This window comes from Mesocricetus auratus, unplaced genomic scaffold (assembly GCF_017639785.1).
Source record: "Mesocricetus auratus isolate SY011 unplaced genomic scaffold, BCM_Maur_2.0 Super-Scaffold_100691, whole genome shotgun sequence".
NCBI classification, from domain to species: domain Eukaryota; kingdom Metazoa; phylum Chordata; class Mammalia; order Rodentia; family Cricetidae; genus Mesocricetus; species Mesocricetus auratus.
Genome location: NW_024429267.1, coordinates 22,301,472 through 22,320,179, shown reverse-complemented (window position 1 = coordinate 22,320,179; position 18,708 = coordinate 22,301,472). Strand labels below are relative to the sequence as shown.

Below are 18,708 nucleotides of genomic sequence, written 5' to 3'. Positions count from 1 at the left end.
CATTACAACAATAGTAATCCCAACTAAGACAGTGTCTCCTGTCAGGTTTTGATAGGGATGTTCCTAGCAGTCTAGTAGTGCTTGAGCAGTCTACTCTTAAAGGCTTGATGCGCAGCTCAAGAAAACAAGAAACAAACTCCTGTAAGCGTGACATCAAACCACACAAGATCTAAGAATATACAAGATCAATTATAGTCACTAGCATACTGTCAATGACTATAAAAAGGAAATGACAAAACCACTGGAGAATGTGCTATAAAGTTAGAAATGACTTTAGGCAAATGTGAAAAGAGTAAATGAGTGAGCTAAAGGAAAGAGGCAAGGGGAAGGGAGAAGTGGAGGCAGAGACAAGGGAAGGGGAGAAGTAGAGCAGATACAAGGTTAAACAAATGAAGAAAGAAGGGAAATGGAAAGAATATTATGGAGGAGAAAGCAAGATATTAGAAAACAACTAACGGTAACAGAAAGAAAAACAGCGAAATTATTTCCTAATATTCAGGAAATTAAAAAGTAAAATTAGATAAATATTAGAAGGGGGATTTAAGTATTAAAACCGGAATTTTTTTAAAACTACATAAAGTCAAACGCTACTAAATATAGAAAGAAGAGAAAAAGGAAGCACGGCTGGGGTGGGGAGAAAGAAACAAAAATGCAAAAAGAAAGCAAGGAAAAAATATTGCCCCAAATGGAAAGAAAATGCATACACAGAATTAGATGAAGATTTAAAGGAGAGTAGCACACAAAAATGAAAACACACAAAAATCTGATATAATTATGTTAAAAACAAGCTAACTACGTAGGAGGAAAGGAAACCCATGGGAAGAAAAGGCTGAGGTGCTGGAGCAGTCCTTCCTGGGTCCTGAAGAGTCGCAGACTGCTACTTACATGAATCGACAGGGAGGGAGTTTTTCAAACGGATGGAGAGGTTAGATGAGCTTGTGGATTTAACTTTCCTATGGTTTTTCTGTGGTTGGGTCAGTATTGGACCAGAATCTGATGTCCACCAGCTCTGTCTTTATCAGGGACCTGTATGTGCCCTACTCTGCTTTCTGTGGATTGCACAGACTCCATCACTTTCCAGAGAGACTTTCCAGATCTTATGCCTGGGCCAGTTAACTTTTCAGTTAGAAGAAAGTGCTCTCTCCCAAGTGAGATGAGAGAGAAGAAAGCAGTAATGACACTGAGGTCAGTATAATCAGAGGATGACCCTTGTAACTAAATCATCGTGCCAGAGGGATGTTGCACTGGGTATCAAGTACGCCCTTGGATTTCAGATTTCCCATCACTATAGTACTGAAGGATGGATAGTTGGCGATAGAATTTCGTCTATCAAACTACATGCTTTTCTCAGTGGATGACATCTGTCTCTAGCCACCAGCTGTGGAAGGCAGGGCTACCCTTTGTGTGCACTTCCCAGCCTGAACCCCTAGACTCTGCTTGCTTTTTTCATCCCTCGGGCTCAGCGGGCTCAGCGTAACTGCCTTTCAGAGCTTCCCATTGCTTAGGGGCTATGGCAAGCTCCCTGAACTCCCTGATCCATAGTTGTTCCCTGTCCCCAGGCCCCAAGGTAGCTCTTCTTTTAACAATAGAGTCTCTTGTAAGATTGCCCTCTGACAGTGTAGAAACCAGTTTTACCCAACCTGTAACTGTATTGAGGTTTGAGAGAGCATTTGTGCTGAAGGTAAGCTTTACAAAAAACAAACAAACAAAAACTTGTACTGAATTAATTTTTGACAGTTCATATCCATTCTGATTACTGTAACCGCCACCCACTCTCAATTCCATCCCAACCTCTGCACAAGTTCCTTTCCCACATGTATGACATTTGCTTTGAGGCCCACCGAGTTTAACCGGGGCCTAGTAAGTGAGCTCTGAGGGCTCTAAGCAGGACACTGGCGGCTCACCACTTAGAAGCGGCTCTCCTCAGGCAGCAGGGAGCAGCATGGCTGAGGCAGCAGCCTCATCTTTGCCTCGGGAGTCCTTTTTTCCCCTCTGCTGTTCTTAGTATCCTTCAATTTTTTTGCATGGATTTCCAACAAGCTTCCTCTATTTCTGTCTTTGAGATAAACCTTTTTTCTACTTATTCTGCCTCTTTGACGGGCTCACACAGGGGCAGCCCATTATCTGCCATCTTACCTAGAAACACTGCTTTTTTTTTGTTTGTTTGTTTTCTGTTCTTTTTACAAAGACACTAATAACACACAATGAAGGAAAGCTGGTATCTTTTTTTCTTTTTCCTTTCCTCTAATTGATTGCTTCGATGCTGCTGAAATTACCAGCATCCACACTATGTCTGGCACATAGTAGGCACCCAGTAAGTGCTTGTTGAGTAATTAATTAATCAGTGCTAGACACTGTAGGCATGTAATGGAAAGCACAAGTAATGGAAAGCCTTCTGCTGCTCCTCCCCTTCTTTGATGATTTATTACTGCACTATAAACATGGACCGGCTTGGGAGGCTGAGGCAGTATGGAAAGTCAGGATCTTTAATAACTGCTTCTCAGTTTCATGCCATGCTCAGTTAGCTAATCATCAGTGGAATGTAAACCAGACTATAATGAGATGCCATCTTACATTCATTAGAATGGCTGTCTTCCCAAAGACAAAAATAACAATACTTGGTGAACACACAGACAAACAGGGGTTCTTACGCAACTGCTGGGGCAATATAAATTAGTGCAAACATAATGGAGATCAGAAGAGAGGTCCATCCCCCAAGTCTAAAGGTAGATCTGTCATGCCAGCCAATGTTCCTTTAAGTTCAAAGGAGATGAAGTAATTTTACCAAAAGGATTCCTGCATCCCTATTTTCACTGAAGGGCTAGCCACAAGTCAGAAGCCCTTCAGAAGAAGACACTACAAAGAAAGCATGGCCTGTTTTATTCAGCATAAAAATTACCAAAGTCCTGTCGCATGCAGAGACATGGATAGAACTGGATGTCGTTATGTTAAGTGAAGTAAGCCAGACTCAAAGGACAGATACCACATGTTCTTAATCACTAGTGAAGTGTAAAATGGCATTTTTTTCAGAAGAATGAATTCCACTAGAGGGTGGGACAGATGGGCAAAGGAGACAGAAATAAGTTCAATTAAGGGTACCAAAGAGAATGGAGGGTTATTTCTGATTTGTCCTTAGTACAATAGGATTAACTCAAGTTAACACAGAAAAACAAAAATCCCTCAACACATAAAAGTGATTAATGGGGAGATTGCTCAACAATTAACTGTTTCCTAGGCAACCTATGTGAAGTACACACATCCTACCCTTTGTCCCAGGTAGCTTAAATGAAGCCTGCCTGTAATTTCAGTCTTAGAGACAGGGGATTCCCCAAATAAAGCTAGCTGGTAAGACTAACCATATCCAAGAGCTCTGGGTTTGATTAAGAGACCCTGCTCCAATGAATAAGGTAGAGGAAAACTGAAAAAAGATTCCCAATGTTAACCTTGGGCCTCCACACATGAGCATGTACATTTATAGGCTCAACTATATATCCACAAGCATGAGAACACACACTCTCTCTGTGTCTGTCTGTCTGTCTGCCTCTCTCCCTCTCTTTTTTCTTTCTCTCTCTCTCTCTCTCTCTCTCACCACATACATACACCATACACACGCACATGCACTGTACACACACATACACACACGCACCACTTACACACATATGAAAAAAACCAAAGTGAAAGGAACTAGGAGTATTGGTTCATGATAGAGAGTCTGAAGCCTGTCTGGGTTACATAGTAAGTCCTGTCTAACAGGGAGGGGGTGGGGAAGGATGATGGAAGAGGGAGAGACAGACTTAGTACCCTGTGGGAACCCACAGTACTCTGTTCTGTGTTGACTTAAGGTCAGAAAGTTCAAACTTATTCTTGTTCCTCAAGGTCAAATAACAGGAATTTGACTTAGGATGTGGTTACTAGATGTTTTGAGAATTAATGAGGTAATTGTGCTTGTTTATTTGTTGATTCACAGTAAAGAAGTCTTTTGCCCTCCCCTTTTTCTTTGAGTATAAAAGGGCTATAAGAAGTAAATTTGAGACATCTACAGTATTCACTGAGAGCCCCCTGACTCTACCTTCTGTCTTTTGTCTCTTTCTTTTCTCAACCCTCACTCCCCTTTGCAGGCATGCTCAACAGGTCAGCTGATTCCCACAATACACTACTGAACATGAAAAGCAAGAACTCTGGAACATGTGTGCTCATTGAATGAAGTTGTGTATGGCAAATGACTTTGTTTCGGTCACCATCTAACCTTAGTTTAAGATAGATTTTAGGTGCTCAAGAATTTGGTAATTTGGTGAATAGGTGAACTAATTACAGATGATACAGAGACAGAGGTCAAGGCATTTAAAGCATCCAGCCGGAAGAGCATAGCAATCTTCTTCCCCCAACAGATAAGAAGGAACAAGTGTACAGAGGGGATCATGGTTCTTACTTAAAGATGTGTAGACGGCCTCCGAGAAGAGATGAACTCACTGAAAACTGGTGCTGGAGTTTGAGATGAAGTACAGGCCATTTACGTAGCTCTGGGGCTTGTGACCTTTCTGTGCAGGAGACCCAGGACATCATGAGCTGAGCCTTCTCAGCTTCACCCCTGGGGTCCAAGAGTGAGAACCAGTCAAGCAGGAAGGAGAAAGCAGGATGTTCTCGGTTCTCTTTGTGACAGCCTTTCTGCTGTATCTGTCACAACTGAGTTTTCCTCCCCTCGGTTCCATCATCTCTTTTTTTACTGGTCCAACCTTATTACAGATTCTGCTTCCTTCTGGTTCTCTACCTTCTGATCACTATTTACCCATCCCCTTTTTCACTATGCCGCCAGAGTGTTCTTCCTAACCTAGAACTCTGATCATGCCACTAAATGGCTCAGAATTTTCCAGTGGCTTCCTCTGATTCACATCATACTGTCCAAACTCTTAACTGACCACCTCTCACCTTCTAAAACACTGCATCTTGAGACCCTCCTAACTCTCAGTCACCCCTCTCCTGACTAGACCAGTCCATACATGCGGCCCCATCACATCCTGCTACTCCACATGGTGTACACAGAGTTTCTATCTCCGCTAGGGCTGGCAGTCGTTTGGTCCCAAATAAATACATAAAGACTTATATTAATTATAAACTGTTTGGCCAATGACTCAGGCTTCTTACTGGCTAGCTCTTTCTTAATTATTAACCCATTTCTATTAATCTAAGTATTTCCACGTGGTCTGTCTATCTTACAGGAGAATCTTGCTCCCTCAGCAGCATCTCCCTAGTGACTTTTCTTTGCCTTCCTCTCCTCAGTATTCTCATCTGGTGGCCCTTCCTATACTTCCTACCTGTCTACTGGCCAATCAGTGTTTACTCATCAACCAATAAGAGAAACATATATACAGAAGGACATCCTCCATCAACATGGTACCTTTCTACTGACAAACTCCTTTAAAAAAACACATTTCTTTTTGTTTCCTTGCTGATCTTTGTGCCATCCACAAAGACCTCATCTGAAAGCTTTTGATGTTTGTGCTCTCAATATCAAGTGTGTGGTAGGTACATGGACAATGTACACTAACCAAACCACAGATGAAAAAATAGCATTCCAAAGAGAAGGATGTGAATGACTGGAGAAGTCAGACGGATGGGCAAATAGCATTTAACTTCATTCACAGAGAAGCAACTTTTTGGAAGGGGAGATGTAGTGGGAGGTAAAGGTGATGAAGGCAGATGCCACTGTCAATGACTATCTAATGAGCAGAGATAGCTAATGAGTTTGGGGGAGATTTGATCTTTTTTAAATTGAAACTTCATCTGTTGTGTTTTTTTTTTGCTTACTTGTTTGTTGTTGTTGTTGTTTTAATTTGAATGGAGGAGAAGGTACACAAGTAAGCAACCTGAAGGAGAGCTATTGCTAACTGAAGAAAAAGAGTAAGTGAATAGAGTTAGCACCACAGGAAGAGATGAGCTCAAAGGCCCAGCAGGAGTAGGCGCTGCAGTTATGCACTAACACTTGGCACTTCTTATGATATTGACTGTCTTTACTTCCAAATTCTGACACCACTTTCCAAGCCCAACTTTACAAGCTAGGTATCTTCAGGAAGCATGATTCCCACTGTACTTTAAATGGGTGCTACAGAACGCAGTTCCAGAAAAGATATCTGTAGGAATTGTGCCGCTATGCTAGACTTCAGTGATGTTCCCGTAATAGCATGAAGCATGTACAAGCTCAAAGCATGTGGAATGGGTGAAGTGTGGGGTCTGGGGAGTGTGGGCAAAGCAAGTTCAACGTGTGACAAATGAAGGAAACACTGAGCAAGACAGAGGTTCTGGAATGATCAACGCTGTGTGCCGTGGTTTGGTTTGAAACACATAGTAAACAGCCCTACATGGTGCATCATCTCATCGCGTCGGACAACGCTACTCTCACCAGTTAAACTTCCTTAGGCTGTAGGTGTGGAACCAGAGGCCAGATGGAACACTCTGTGATAACAACAGCCATGGTCTCCAAAACACCTAGCTGCTCAGTTTCCCCAGGAGCTTGGTTCCCTCGTCCTGTATTTTTCTGGAAGTCACATTTCAAAGAAATGGGTCATGCATGGGTGACTCTGACAGGGGTCACTGGGTTGGAACCCAGCCTGTCACTCTGCTTACTTCCAGCTTGTCAGCTCTGTGGAGCCACTGACCGATGCCAGAGGCTATCTTCTTGTCAGGCCTCTTTCCCTTTGGGTACATCTCATCTCCTTCTGTGTGTGTTCTCCCCTCGGCCTTCCTCATACATGGGATAGAACTCAAGCATGGCATTTCTTGAGTTCCTTCCCTCTTGTCTCTCCTCATAAGCACTTAGATGTTCACCTCACAAAGATGGAAATGAGTGGTGGGATCTAGTGAGATACCTTGTGATAAAGTCTTCTAGGGAAAGACAGATTTGGGACATCAGGGACAAAAGACAAATCTCTAACTCCTGGCCTTCAGTTGGTTTTCTGAGGTGAAGCCTCACTAATCAACACGAGGAAAAGAAAACTGAGACAAAATGCAGTATATTGCTGGTTAGAGTTGTAATTCAAAATGAACTTGACAGACTGGGATATGAAGCAAAATGATCTGATATGCCTTAGTGTGAAATGATATAAAGGACAGATGCTGAACCACAGATTGCTGTAGACCCTGTGCTGAGATCTAAAAAGTAATAGAAGAAACTCAGACAGGACAGACAGTTCTAAACAGTGGCTCCTGTGTGAGGTTTCCAGGGGAGTTTTCCTTGATTTCAGGCTCAACCTCCGCTGTATAGAGACTGAAGGAGTAAATGGTCACCTGGGACTTGGGACAATCTGAGCACAGCTTAGGGCACGCTCTAACTGCATGACTCATTGTACAATGATAAAGACTCCTCCAAGACCTCCAGGAAGTGTAGCAGGACCTTAGGAGGAGTCAAGAGATTAAAGAAGCTGGGGATCACAGTGAGGAAAAGAACACCTTGGAAGAAGTGGACAATTCTGCTACAGATGTTAAGTAGTGGAAGCAATGTCTGTTTGCTCAAATCTGTTACACAGCATGACAGTATTTACACATAACTTATACACATTCTGCTATGCATGTCCTCATCTCTAGATTACTTACAACAGCTAATGCAATGCAAATGTTATGCTATGTAAATGGTGTCATACTGTAGTGTTTCAGGAACTGTGGCAAAGGTCTGTGCATATTCAGTATAGTTACAATTTTGGTCTGAGTTTGGTTGAATCTATGGCTTTAGGACTCAAACGCATGAAGGGCTACCTCTGTTAGGAATTAGGCATTACTCCTGTCTCCCCCAGGGGCAGGCTCAAAGCAGCTAGTCAAAACCAGAAGGAGCAGGTAAGTTTCATTTAAGAAAGAACTCCCAAATATTTGGATCAATCTATAAATGGAATGCATTGTCTATCGAATTAATGAGCAGCTGAATCAATGATCTCAAAGGTCTCAAAGAATTAATGATTTATGAACTTTGAAACCTGTTTAACGGATGTGAAGAAAACTACTGTTAATCTGGTATAAAAAGCTTTTTAGTATTTTTCAAACAAATTTACACATGCTATTTATTTAGACTCTACATAATTTTTCTTAGTATCTTTTGTGTGTCATATTGAATATGACTTTCATGTAAGGCAGCAGACATTTTCCTTATCATTAAATAATTTTTATAAACTTTCTATAAGCCATATGGCATAGAGTCTCTAGCTCCTTATATGGAGACAGACTGTCTCTAGTATTATCTCCTTTTGTTTTTTTAACATTTGGGGTGTGTGTGTGTGTGTGTGTGTGTGTGTGTGTGTGTGTGTGTGTGTGTGTGTGTGTTTGAATGCACATGCTACAGAGCGTATGTGGAATTCACAGGACAACTTGCAGGGATTGGCTTTATCCTTCCACTGGGGATACTAGCAATGGAACTCAGGTTATCAGGTTGGGTGGTAGACACCTTTACCCACAGAGCCATCTCGTTGGCCCTGCCTCCATAGTTTTGATGACAGCAAATAATCACGCAATAAACCTTCATACTGTAACTTCAACAAACCTGCACTCATTGTTAAGAAGAGATTGATGAAAATATCAAACAAAACAAAATAAAGCAAATAAGAAAACTAACTTGTTCTTTTTGCTTTTTTGTTTGTTTATTTAGCTTTGTTTTTTTTTAAACAGAGACTCACTTTGTAGTCCCAACTGACCTGGAATTCACTGTGTAGCCCAGGCTAGCTTTGAGCTTGTAGCAATCCCCCATCTCTCAAGTAAACGCTCCATTTACAGGCATGAGCCAGCACACATGGTTCAAATTTACCCTGACATTTTAAAAGCATCTATTTCCCTTAGTTTGGAAACATTTTGAGGCAGAAATTCTGGTTTTTAAATGTCTATGTGGCAAAGAACACAGCATTTTATGTGTTAGGTTGGATATTTTTTCCACTTATAAAATTACCCCATTCATGTTAAAAATGCCTCAGTGTATAAGTAAAAAAAAATAGAAAACATTTAATTAAATATGTGAAGCAGATCACAAGCATAATAGTGTGAGCAATGCTAGCACCAATATAAAATATAACAGCGACTTTTGGAAATGCAGACAGGAGATATGAAGTATTTCAAATTATAGTTCTACTTAATAACTAAGAGTACTGTACTAGATAAAATACATTATTTTAAAATAATGCTGTTTATGCATTTCAGTTCCCAATTCTGAGATAAGTACGCTGAAAGCAAAACATTAAATCAAGACGACTTTGAAAGCAAAGATCACAGGAATGGGGGGGCTAGTTTTGAACACATCTGAAATGGTTTCCCTTCACAAATAATTATTGATCTCGTCAATTCGAACTTTGTATTTTTTTTTTGTACCCATGATATGGTCAGACAAAGTGTATGGAAAGAAGTTATTTGTCAATAAAGCACTTTAGCTTTGACAATACAGCCATAACCCTAAAGCCAGATCCAGTCTGCTTTTTCTAAAAAGGTGCTTTTTGTTTGTTTGCTTTTTAATCTTCGGACTGGAGGTGGCAAGCGTCCAGGAACGCGTTATCTTCCATTATCTGGATGGTTTCTCTGCCAAAGTGTTTGCTCAAGGGAACAGGATGACCAAGTACATACTCTCGTGTACAGCACAAAACCGCATGGCAAAACTGTAGGAGCTGTTGTAGCACTAGGGACAGCTGTAGATGTCTCCATCACCTATGGCTTTAGGATAACACGGGGCTTTGGGGAGTTAGTTATTTGACAACAGATCACCCAGACTAGAGTAAGTTTTCATTTCTCCATTTTCAGAGGATGGGGCAATCTCTCTCCTGCCATGGAAATCAGACTTTCAGCCTCTGGCCTTTAGGTGGGGACTGCACTTGGTTTCTTCTTTTTAAGTCTCAGGTGAATTCATCCTTACCCACAGCATCATCTGGGTACCTGGGTTTTTCTAGTCTTCTCTGTGGTTCGTCCAGATGCAAGCAATGACTCTGACCTGCTGACCATCAGACGGGCCGGTCACTCTGAACTCAGTGTGACTTGGCAGTGGCTGAGAACAGGTCTTCTGGGTGGTTTTGTACCTTGAAATAGTTGAGGAAAGGAAGGAGGAGTAAAGAGCAAAGAACTGTGAGCTTGTGTGTGCATGTGTGTATGTGATATAACTACAAGTTTGTCTCGCCTGAAGATTCCTCCTCAAGCATGTTCAGCCTGTGCCCATGAGAAGCCATGTGTCGTGGCCGGCTCCTCCCACTGTTTCCCTAAAGTGACATTTTGGAAGGGAGAGAGAAGCGTGACAAGGTCAGGTGTCAAACAGAAGGCTTTCCAGAGAGGTGGCATCTATACAGGAGGAAATGTGGTAAAAACATGACCAGGCATCCACACAGGGGACTCTGCGCGTCATGATGGTCTGATGTCTTGTGGTCCAAATTCTAGCCCCAGCTTTTGGAATGCTTCCTTGGCCCCCCTCACCCTCTGGTGGCTTGTTTTTAAGAAATAGGACGAAGATACAAACGTATACAGTTCTAAATCCAGTAATGCTGAAACGTAAAGAGGTAAAACTAAGCCAGGCATTGGTGGCCCACGCCTTTAATCCCAGCACTCGGGAGGCAGATCTTTGTGAGTTCGACATCAGCCTGGTCTACAAGAGCTAGTTCCAGGACAGCCTCCAAAACCACAGAGAAACCCTGTCTTGAAAAACAAAACAAAACAAAGCAAAAAAAAAAAAAAAAAAAAAAAAAAAAAGAGGTAAAACTACCTAGAATGAGCACAACTTTTAGGGAACACCGATTCTTCTTGCCTGCTCCATTGTCCGCAGCTCTGTCCCTATAACCATGTGTATTAGTTATGCATAGATTGGAATATTATCGTGTAATTATAACGGTGGAGCTACAAAACAGATAATGAGTTTCAATCCCTGGGAAACAGCTCCACATCTGACTGTCTTCGGGTGTTTTAACTTCTTGTTAATGGTCTTCCAGCTATACTCACTTGTCCACTAGCAATGGATTTTTCTGATATTTTTAAAGTCCCCCTGAAGCTCTGGGGTAAGATGGACGTTCTGAGACGCCCATGTTTCTGGCCTGGAGAGCCTGTTTACAGACTTTTCCGCGCTGCCCTTTCGTCTCCATACAGACAAGAGAGACACCTCAAACATGAAGGGAGCTCCGCCCTGGACCCACAGACTCTTCAGATCCGCAGCCACGCCCCTGTATTCAGGTGGGAAAGCCCGGTCCCTCTGCAGTAAGAAACCAGCACTCAGTGCACAGCTCTCGCACCTCCCTGCGCTTCTGAGACACTCTGAAGCTCTGAAGTTCAGGTGTCCTTAGGCATCTGTCAGCTTCATCAGATAACGCGTGAATGGCTGTCAGGTTCTTGCTCGGCTCACCTTTGCCCCCACAGTTCAATTTCTCTCTTTCCAGAGGCCTTTTCTGTTCCATCTCTCATTGTCCCATCAGCATCCACGGTCCCCTTCATTTACACCCACCCAGCCTCTTCCACGCTGGCGCCGCATACACATTTCCATCTGGAATATATTCTTCCCGAATCTCCAAAGCCTGGCAGCCCTTCCAACTTCCTCCATTCTGAAAGTCCCCACTAAAATTCCTTCTAATTTTAGTTTCTCCTCTCCCTGACCTCCAAATGAACCTATATTCATATACTCCAAAAATGCTTAGTTGGAAAGAACCTTGGAGGACATTCAGTGTAAGCTCCCTGTGAGAGCAGCAGCTGGCCCAGCCCACGTCTGAAGTAGGAGGAAAGCACCCCACCCCCTCCAGGGCCAGTTCAAAGCTTTCCTAACAGAGCAACAGGCTGCTGCCTGCATCCTCTGTGTCCCCTGCAACAGAGCCAAGCACAACAAAGCCATTTGTGCTGGACTTGTTTTTAAAGTAGATACAATGAGCTCAAAACCACCCTCAGAAATCACAGTCGGCTAACCAGAGATTACAGAAAATACCATTTTCTGTATGTGGTGCCTTGTTTCAGTACAGCCATCAAGGTCAGTGTTTTCGTCCATCTTTGGAGCACACTTTTGTTTTAATTTGGCTGAGTGTTACATGTAGATGTTGGCTTACAGTTAAAGGCTGCCTCCTATGAAACACTTCTTTTATGGGTCGCACTAAAGGAGGGGGCCACAATGTGAGAAACATCTGAGATAGCAAGCATGAGCTCATTTCAGGAGGGTCTCAGCTTCCTTCCTTAGCGATGGGCTTCAAACAATTTATAGATCTCACAGCCACCCACAGCTGTTTATATAGCTTTTGTCATTTGGTGGTCTCTGTCGATTACAACGGTTCCTCTTTTACCAAACAATTCTGTGCTGATGTTATGAACTCAGGCTGTCTCAGAAAAGGCATGCTTCTGGATGCAGCTGCAGAATGGGAATGCATCCAGGTATAATGCAGCAAGGGCATGCATCTAGGTGCAGTCGCAGAAAGGATAGGTACACAGGTATAATGCAGAAAGAGCATTTCCCAAGTGAAGCTACAGAAATGGCATGCACTCAGGTGCAACTGAAGAAACAGTGTAGTTGGAATTTTATTTAAGCTCTAGTTGGCAGCCCTGAGAAGTCTTCATGTCATTATCTGAGAGCTGGTTGGTGGGGCAGAGAAAGAGCTTGGCTGCAAAAGGGCATGCTTCCAGATATAATGCAGAAAGGGCATGCTTCCAGATACAATGAGGCAAGGGCATGCTTCCAAGAGAAGGCGAAGAAAGAGCATGCATCCAGGTGCAGCTTCAAAAGGCATGCTTCCAGGTATAAAGCAGAAAGGGCGTGCACCCAGGTGCAGCTGCACAGGGCATGCTTCCCGATGCAGCTGTGTGGAGTTTGGATGAGAGTGGGGTCATGGCAAGTAATCAGATAAAGACCTGCAAGTTTGCAGTCCCTCTGAGGACTGCAGCCAGTCAGTTGCAGCTCTCTTGGGGCAGGGGCTGCTGTGAGTTCTCAGCAGGAAGGTGTCTTGGCAAGCACTAGAAGTGTTTGTTGGCTTACAGTTCAACCCCAGTCCTAGGAAGCCCAGAACATAAAGTCAGAGGTTTAGAGACAAAGTGGGGAGGAGCTTTGAGCATGCTACAAATTTTAAAAGAAAGAAAGAGGAGCAGAAAGAAGAGGAGGAGGAGGAGGAGGAGGAGGAGGAGGAGAAGAAGAAGAAGAAGAAGAAGAAGAAGAAGAAGAAGAAGAAGAAGAAGAAGAAGAAGAAGAAGAAGAAGAAGAAGAAGAAGAAGAAGAAGAAGATCACCTTCTGTTCATCCCACCTCCAAACAGGGACTCATGCCCCCACAGGAGCACACACCACCCACTGGGACCTTCAAACTGGTTTGTTCAGATTCCTGCACAGCAGGAATGTAACAAGCAGGGGACAGGAGGCAGGCTCCAGGCTCCCAACCCACTGCCAGCAAAGCCACTGCTTCAAATATGTTGTTCACACTGATCATCGCAGGAAGACTTTCTTTGGTGAGAAGAGGGCTTGAGAATGAAGAGAAGGAGGAGAGGAGGAGAAGGAGCAGAAGGGTGAGAGAAAGAACAAAAGAGGGAGAGACAGAGAGGAGGGAATGGAAGTTAAAGCTAGGTTCTAGCAACAGAGCAACATAAAGCTTCCTCTGGGCACAAGAGGTCTCTATGCAGGGACGAGTCTAGCCATCACTCTTAGGGTTAATAGCTAAATGTCACGAAGCCTGCCTCTTGTCTCCACTCTGCTCACTAATAATTGTCTTTTTTAAAACTTTATTACTTTAGATATGTCGGTGAGCTGACAATGTTCACCATGGGACACCACTGCAGGAGAAGTAACAGGATAGTTTTCTCAAGCTCATTCTTTGCACTTCTGAAAAACGGAATGAGTTTGTTTTTCTTTTTCTGGGTCTCTGTGATGACAGAGAAGCACTTGGAGTATACCTGGCTTAATGGTGACTCCAGTAAAGTCTAAAAGTCCCCGTGTAAGAATGGACACAGGACAGTTAGGTAGGGAGCTGAGGAGTGAAAACAAGTGTTGGGTCTTCTATGAGTAAAGGCAGGGCTGTGGGCTTGAGGTAGGGGTGCCAGGAGGCTGAGGGAGGGGGAGGATGGATCCCACTGGAAGCCAGCAGACATCCACTGATAGCTCCTGCATGCCCAGGTGAACAACTTCGATTTTGTTCCTTGAGCAAAAAGAAACACTGGCTTTTCTTTCTTTCTTTCTTTCTTTCTTTCTTTCTTTCTTTCTTTCTTTCTTCCTTCCTTCCTTCTTTCTTCCTTCCTTCTTCCTTTCTTCTTTCCTTTCTCCTTCCCTCTCTCCCTCCCTCCTTCCTAGCTTCATTCCTTTCTTCCCATTTCTTTTTTTTTCTTTTCCTTTCAGAGATAATCCATAGGTGGAGTTTTCCTGTCCCAGCAGCTGCTTCCAAATTACCACACAGGGGCTTATAATAATTGTAAATGCTCAGCTGGGCATTGGTGGTGCACGCCTTTAATCCCAGCACTCGGGAGGCAGAGGCAGGTGGATCTCTGTGAGTTTGAGGCCAGCCTGGTCTACAGAGCTACAGAGCGAGTTCCAGGACAGCCTCTAAAACAATACAGAGAAACCCTGTCTCGAAAAAAAAAATTGTAAGCGCTCGTCCAATAGCTCAGGCTTATTACTAGCTAACTCTTACACTTTAAGTTAACCCATATTCCTTATCTACACCCTGCCATGTGTTGGTAGGTTTGTTAGCATGGCACAGTCATCTCCTGCTCCTTCTGTGTCTGGCTGGTGACTCCTCTGACTCTGCCTTCTTCTCCCCAGGGTCTGTGGCTGGAAAATAGAAAGCAAGGTCCAGAAGACCTTGTGCCGAGCCTTACTAAATTAACACATGAAAAAAAATGGTGAATAATGCTCAAATGTGTCCTGTAAAATCCAGCCACTGGTGCATGTACAACAGTCACTGCAGAGCCCTAGAGAGGCCTGTGGCTCATCATAGTACTGAAATGAACATGGGTGACAGTTTAGAATGGACCCTTGAAACGGCTGTCATCTAGTCAGCAAGAATCATCCCTTGGAAATGTACACTTTTTAAATAAATTCTCTCACATGCCTTCTGTAAATCCTTTGTTATGGACCCCTCTGGAGGTACTCACCAAACCAAATATCTACTGCGTCATTATGACATCGATTGAGATCAAGAAAAAGAGAATAAAGAGGATAAGGGGTAGATAGTTTGAAAACCATCTTTTGTGCCTTATTTTTGTGAGAAGCAGATTCTTCTTTTCTATCAAAGGTAATTATCCCAACAAGGGTCCGTAGTCAATGAACCTCGCCCTTACCCTTTGCCCCGATTAGTCAATCACTGTAGATTGTAAGGTCAAATTTCCGCCAATAGGATGAGAAACTGTCACCACCTATATCAGGAATAAAACATAGACACTATCTTGGCTCCTTACATTCAATAGTCCAATCTGGGTTCTGCACACACCCATCTTGCAAAAAGAAGTTACCTTGCCAAGATACTTTCACTTTGTTCATGTGTTCCTTTGTGGGACACTGACGTTATTATTTTCCAGCATAATGATGTATAAAATGCCATTTCTCTTATAGGATACTTCAAGAATTAAGGGAAAGAAGAAAGCTGACATGTGGTTTTCAGGAAATGTTCAGATTATGAAAGCAATGCAGGCATCCCTCGGTGTCTGTGAGGCTAAGACCTCCCTCTGATGAACACGTACTCAAGTTATATAAGCTAGCACAGTACTCGCATATGTTCTAAGTACACGCGGCTATGTCCCTGATTCCTCTCTAGATGACTGATAGTGCCGAATACAATGTTAAGTGATGTGGGAAAGGCATTAGTTACAGTGCATCACTTAAGCAATGATGGTAGGAAAATAGTATGTAAAAATGGAATGTATCTATTTTGTATCCTTGTAGACATATTGTTTAAAAATAATTTAATCCCCACTTGGTTAACTGTGATCGTCCCCTGTGAAGTCCACGCTGGTGTGTATGGTCAGGACGACATCAGAGAGGAGCAATCACACCAAGTCTCTCTATAAACACTCTGGAGTACTTCCTTACAAATAAGTGTTCCTGTTATCAATGGGAATCACACAACTTAAAGATTTTTCTATTGCTTTGCTGTTCACTTGGAAATGGGCCGATCTGTCCATGACGGTTTTCTCTCCCTCTAAAGATGATGAATGGCAGCTGTGTTAATGTGCACACGCCTTAACCCTGGAAGGTCACAAGGACACTGTCGTTTTATGGGGACTTCAGGAGCTGTCACATCTCAAGAGAGGAACTCTTCCATCTCTGGGGCTAGGTTATTGCTTGCTCATTCAAAGGAAATGTAACCATCATATAAAACATTTAAACCACAATTAACGAGAACAGCTGTGACTTCTGTCCAGTCAGTCAGTCAGCATTGTCTTTCTGGAAACAAACAATCCTATCCTACCAGTGCTCAAAAGGCACGCTGCACACTGGTGAGAAAGGGTTTTTGCTGCCTGACTGGAACACTCTGCCATTCCTACACATTCATAGTAAACACTTGATTTCAGGAGATAAGTTCAAGCACTTCATAAAAATATGAGATTTTTACAAAGTGCTAATTTTATTCACTTTGTTATAAAAAAGATCCCTGAAGCTTCAGTTGGAGAGATGGCTCAGGGCTTAGGAACACTTGCTGTTCTTGCAGAAGACCTCAGCTCAGGTCCCAGCACCTAGATCAAGTGACTCATCACCCCCTGTAACTCTAGTTTCAGGGAATCCAGTGTCCTCTTCTGACCTCTGAGGCTACTGAACACATGTACTGTTCATGTGGATGAGTGGCCAAACATATACATACATACACACATAAATTCATACATAAATACATACATACGAATACGAATGCATTTAAAAAATGGTTACTAAAGTCTTGAAAGCTAAATGGACTATTCCAGGAAGGAAAACAAATGAATGGTTGTCAAGGATTATATATCTAGGTTGTCTGCAGAGGTGTAAGTCATCCGTCTCTGATTTATCTCTATCAGAATGGGTTTCCTTAGTTTTCTCACCAAGAACAGATAAAAAACTTGAGATCACAGCTTTGCTGGCTTTGAACTGTAAGACACGCAGCCAAATGAAGGGTGGAGAGAATGGGTTCCCTTGGATGTGTCTCACCTGCTCAGGAGCACAGCAAATCACTCATAAGCACTTCCAAGTTATGTCTCTTTGGTAGCGGCAGCGAATACTGTCCATACAGTACAAATGACTGCCTGGTCAAAAGAAGAGCAGAGAGAAATCATATTCAAAATGAAATCAGGATCTAAGAAAATCTCTCCCTCTCCTTCCCCTCCTCGTGTGTGTGTGTGTGTGTGTGTGTGTGTGTGTGTGTGTGTGTGTTCATATTGCTTAGGATTGATATAATACTGGTGTTTTTTACTGTATTTGTGTGACAACTGAGGAATTTTTAAATGAATGATAGTGTAATCCCTATTTAAATTTCAATGAAAATACAAAAATTCAGAGCGACATATAAAACAAAATAAAATGAAGACAACAGTAAAGTGACTTCTCTCTGAAGATTAATGTCTCACGTTCTTGATATTTTGCCACACAAGGCATGTGCCCTGGTTAGAAGCTATTTCAAAGTAGATGAAATATTTGGAGGAGACCTGGACTCAGCCTGTAGCCCAAAGTAAGAGCACCCATTGTAATGGGTGCAATCGAGGAATGAATGCCACTGTTCAAGCCAATGGGGTTGGTGTCGCACATCGTTAATTTTGGAGATGCTGACTGATCAGCAAATATTGGCGCAGTTGCTCTAAACTCTTTCTATACATCAGGCCGCTGATCCTGAAAACAATCCGACATCATCTTCACTGCTCATGCCTGGACGCTGAGACGCAGCGGCTACCATGCAGCAGCTGAGTGCAGTGTCCAGCACTGTGCTGTCCAGGCTCCCATGTGCTGCCTCTCAAGATTCTCTGCTTTTGTTTCCATCCTCTGCCTCAAAAGGCTGGTCCACTCAGGTCTATCTCTTCCCTCCAATCCCTCCAACCAGCAAGGCTAACTTCACCTTCCTTCTCTGATCCTTGATGTCATATTTATTGATTCTTAGACTTCTTAGGAAATCAACAAACCTCAAGGTTGAGTCACCTGAAATTGTGAAGTTATAGAATCCGACCGTTGGCACTGCAGCCTTTCTGCATGAAAGTCCAGTAGCGGCTGTCTCACCTGACTCCACCTACCCTGCACACATTTTTTTTTCTAACATTTTAAACATTGCAAAGGTGGTAACCAGGAATGTTGAAAATATTAAATCTGCAGATGAAAATGCTTTATATTCTTATTGCATCTCATGGAATTTTTTATTGAGATAAAATCCACACAACATAAAATTTACAGTCTAGACCTTTTCTAAGCGGAGAGTTGGGTGGCCTTTATGCATTCATGATATTGCCCATCATCCTGAAGGAAGACATATATATTAGCAGCTATTCTCCATTTCCCTCATCTTTCCTCAGGGAACTATTAATTTTATTTCTTTCTCTATGGATTTGCCTGTTCTGGACAGTTCATAAAAACAAAAGTAAATTATACAACACATGTTTTATGACTGCTTTATTTCATTTGTCGTAGTGCTGGCAAGGCTCATCCACATTGTAGTTAGTGTATTATTGTAATACATTAATGGATTAATGTATTGTTATTTCATTCCTTTATATAGCTGAGTAATATTCCATTGTATAAATATACCAAATTTTATCTGATCACCAGGTGATGCGCATTTGGATCATTTTCACTTGTTCATTACTAATAATTCTGTTAC

At 42.6% G+C, this 18,708-nt stretch overlaps 1 long non-coding RNA gene across 1 annotated transcript in view; it reads right to left on the bottom strand.

The window, feature by feature from the left end:
* LOC121137602 overlaps window positions 1-17,200 on the bottom strand; it is a 34,644-nt gene extending 17,444 nt beyond the window's left edge. The window contains exon 1 of the long non-coding RNA XR_005874900.1: window positions 17,058-17,200. This is a non-coding gene — a long non-coding RNA (uncharacterized LOC121137602). The remainder of the gene's footprint in view (window positions 1-17,057) is intronic.
* Between the last annotated feature and the right edge of the window lie 1,508 nt (window positions 17,201-18,708).